Below are 4,208 nucleotides of genomic sequence, written 5' to 3'. Positions count from 1 at the left end.
CGAAGGTACACCTGTTCCCCAATGTTCATTGCAGCACTCTTTACAATAGCCAAGAGGTGGAACCAACCCAAATGCCCGTCATCAGATGAGTGGATACGGAAAATGTGGTACATCTACACAATGGAATACTACTCTCCTATAAAAACGAATGAAATACTGCCATTTGCAACAACATGGATGGACCTTGAGAGAATAATATTAAGTGAAACGAGTCAGGCAGAGAAAAAGAAATACCACATGTTCTCACTTATTGGTGGGAGCTAAAAATTAATAAATAAATTCACACACACACACACACACAACCGGGGGGGGCGGGGAAGAAGATATAACAACTACAATTTCTTTGAAGGTGTTACAACAAGCAAACGGAAAGGACATTCTTGGGTGGGAGGGGGGAGAGGGAGGAGGGAGGGAGGTTTCGGTGATGGGTCATAATAATCAACCACATTGTATATTGACAAAAAAAAAAAAAGTAGACCCTTGACAGATCCCAAATCTTCTGGTGCCTTGATCTAGGACTTCTGGCTTCCGGAACCATGAAAAGTAAATTTCTGTTGTTCATACAAAAAAAAAAGTGTAAAAGAAAAAGAAGCTACACAAATAATTATGCATCCTTTTTTCCCATGGTATATATCATAAACTTTTTCCATCAATTAACAATTTTATAAGCACAATTTTTAATGGATACATAATATTTAGCCAATATAATAGCATATTAATCCTATCCCCTATTGTTGGATATTTATGTTGTTGCTAATTTTTTAAATAATAAAAAGTGTTGCAGATATGTACTCAAGAGAAATTAGTATTTATGCCCACAAAAGACTTGTATAAGAAGTTCACAGTTCATGTTCACAGCAGCTTTATTCAGGATAGCCAAAAACTGGAATCGCGTGTCTATGAGCAGTAGAATGGGTAAACAAATTGTGGTGTAGTCATCCAATGGAATATTACTTAGCAATAAAAAAGAAACTTAATATATACAATGCTGTGGGTCAAATGTGTCCCCCAAAACTTTACATATTGGAAATTTGATCTCCATTGTAACAGTGTTGAAAGGGTGGGAAAGGGGTCGGCCCGGTGGTGCACTGCTATAGTGCGCCGCTTGGGAGGCGCGGCGGCACTCCCGCCGAGGGTTCGGATCCCACATGGAGACCGGTTCCCGCTCACTGGCTGAGCGGGGTGCGGGAGCAACACCGAGGGTTGCGATCCTGTTGCCGGTCCCAGTCCGGTGCGGGGGCGACGCTGAGGGTTGTGATCCATTGCCGGACACCAAAAAAGACAAAAAGGACGCTCACTGGCTGAGCGGGGCGCGGGAGCAACACCGAGGGTTGCGATCCTGTTGCCGGTCCCAGTCCGGTGCGGGGGCGACGCTGAGGGTTGTGATCCATTGCCGGACACCAAAAAAGACAAAAAGGAAAAAAAAAAAAAAGAAAGGGTGGGAAATCTGATTATGGTATTTGAAAGGTGGAGCCTCTGAGAGGTGACTGGACTGTGAGGACTGTGCCCTTGTGAATGGATTAATCCGTTCATGGAGTAATGGGTTAATGGTTTAGTGGGTGGTCACAGGAGTGGTACTCAAATGAGCATGTTGAGGAGCTCTGCCATTCTCCCCATGTGGTCCCCTGTAGGGTTCCCACCCAGAAGGCAGCCCTCACTAGATGTGCTCCCTCGACCTTGGACTCCCCAGCCCCAAAACTGTAAGAAATAAATTTTGTTTCTTTATACATTACCCAGTTTCAGACATCCTGTTATAAGCAAAAGAAAACTGACTAATACGTATAACAACATGGTTGAATCATAAAAAACATGCCGATTGAAAACCGCATTATACAAAAGAGTACATACTATATGGTTTCATTTATATTAAGTTCAAGAACAGGCAAAATTAATCTATGGTCATAGAAATCAGAATAGTGATTACCTGTGGGGTCATTAAGCAATTGCAAATTTAAATCACGAGACATCACTACGCACCTACTAGAATGGGTAAATTCCAAAACACAACATGAAATGCTGGTCAGTATGAGGAGGAACAGAAACTCATGTATTGCTGGTGGGAGCACAACATAGTGTGGCCACTTTGGGAGACAGTTCGGCAGTTTCTTCCTAAACTAAACAGACTCTTACCCTATCATAAAGCAATATCACTCCTTGGTATTTATCCAGGAGTTGAGAACTTATTCACACAAAAAAACTGCACACAGATGCTTATGGCAGCTTTATTCATAACTGCCAAAACACAGATACGACCAAAATGTCCTTCTATAAGAGAACACATGGGCAAACTGTGGTACATCCACACAATGGAGTATTATTCAGCAATAAAAAGAAATGAGCTATCAAGCCATGAAAAGACACAGAGGAAACTTAACGCATACTGCCAAGGGAAAGAAGCCAATCTGAAAAAGCTACATATGGTATGATTCTAACCATATGACATCTGGAAAAGGCAAAACTAGAAATACAGTGAAAAGACTGGGGGCTGCCAGGGGTTCTGGGGGGAGTAGGGAGGACAAATAGCTAGATCATGGTAGATTTTTAGAGCAGTAAAATTATTCTGCATGATACTGCAATGGTGGATACATGTTAAAGAAAAAAGGGGGGTGGATACACTTGTCAAAACCTATAGAATGTTTGAAACAAAGAATGGACTCCCATGTAAACTACGACTTTAGTTGATAATCATGTATTGATATAGGCTCATCAACTGTAACAAATGCACTACACTAACACAAGATGTTAATAGGGGCAACTGGGATAAGGAGTGAGGTGGCGTAGGGTAACTCTGTACTTTCCACTCATTTTTCTGTAAAACTAAAACTCTTTACAAAATAAAGTCTGTTGGTGCACGTGGATGGCCAGGCAGCGGCAGCTGTGGCTCCGGAGGTGGTGGCTTCACTTTCCAGGACTCAGGGGCGGCCGTGGTGGCAGTCATGGGCAGCAGCCGTGGAAGCCAGAGCTAGAATGACAGTGGGTGGTGACGGAGACTCTGAGGGATCTAAAATGTCCCCTGAGGCACAGAGAGTTGATAACAGTCCAAACACTAGTGGAGGAAGCTCTGGTGGAGACCAACGTTGAAAGTGTTCAGCAAGAACCAGAAAGAGAGCAAGTTCAGCCCAAGAAAAAGGAGGGACAAATACCCCGCAAAACAGCTGCTAAATAGTCAACTAGTGCTAAAAGAATTCAGAAGGAACTTGCAGAAATTATGTTGGATGCTCCTCCCAACTGCAGTGCTGGACCCAAAGGAAACAACATTTATGAATGGAGGTCAACCATACTGGGATCCCCAGCATTTGTCTAAGAAGGAGAGGTGCTCTTTCTTGACATTACCTTTTCGCTAGACTATCCATCTAAACCTCCAAACGTTACCTTCTGAACAAGAATCTATCCCTGTAATATTAACAGCCAGGGCGTGATCTGTCTGGACATCCTAAAGGACGACTAGAGTCCAGCCCTAACCATTTAAAGTTCTCCTCTCCACCTGCTCACTTCTTACAGATTGCAACCGTGGTGAGAGACTTTAAGTCTAGTATTGAATGGGAGCTCTTCAAAACTTAAATGTCAGGCCTTAGCAACTTTTTTACTTTACTACTGCTAACACTACAATTACTACTACTATTATTACTGATTTAAAATTTCCATAGTATATAGCTATTTTCTTTTTTAATTGGGTCTTCTCATGAATCTTTTCTAAGGCCTACTATTTGCCAAAAGGAAAAAACCATAATGTGATAAAAATTAATGAAAAATCATTTTAGACGGGAAACTGCATTTAAAAAATGCGTTAAATTCTGCTGCCAAATAATAATAAAAATACAAATTGAACAGCTTAATCTTTTATTAGATGCCTGCCGGAGGATGTTAATTTGAGAAATGCAGGCTACTAAAATCTGATAACAACCAGGCAGCACCACCCATACGTGACCTTTTTGGCATCTTGTTAACCATACATCCTGACAAAGTATTAGAATGAACAGCTGGATGGTCCTAAACTAGGAAATACCCAAAAAGTAAACAAGGAAATACAACTTTCCAGGAAAACTAACGAGTTTATGGCCAGGTCTTTCTGGCTTGCTAGTCTGCTTAATTCTGAAAGTTCTTTTTCCTGTATGCTCCTAAATATGTGATTATGTGTCTTTGACCGGTTTCTTTTACCTAAAAAACAAATCAACGGCCAATTCTTTACATATTTGGGTTTGTTTTGG

General features: G+C 41.4%; 1 pseudogene; it reads left to right on the top strand.

Moving 5' to 3' along the window:
- Positions 1 to 2,975: 2,975 nt before the first annotated feature.
- On the top strand, positions 2,976 to 3,527 carry LOC103581295 (annotated as a pseudogene).
- Positions 3,528 to 4,208: the final 681 nt, after the last annotated feature.

Source organism: Galeopterus variegatus, unplaced genomic scaffold, assembly GCF_000696425.1.
Source record: "Galeopterus variegatus unplaced genomic scaffold, G_variegatus-3.0.2 Scaffold12743, whole genome shotgun sequence".
Taxonomy (NCBI): Eukaryota; Metazoa; Chordata; class Mammalia; order Dermoptera; family Cynocephalidae; genus Galeopterus; species Galeopterus variegatus.
Note: the sequence above shows the minus strand (reverse complement) of the source record. Positions and strands in the feature narration are given on the sequence as shown.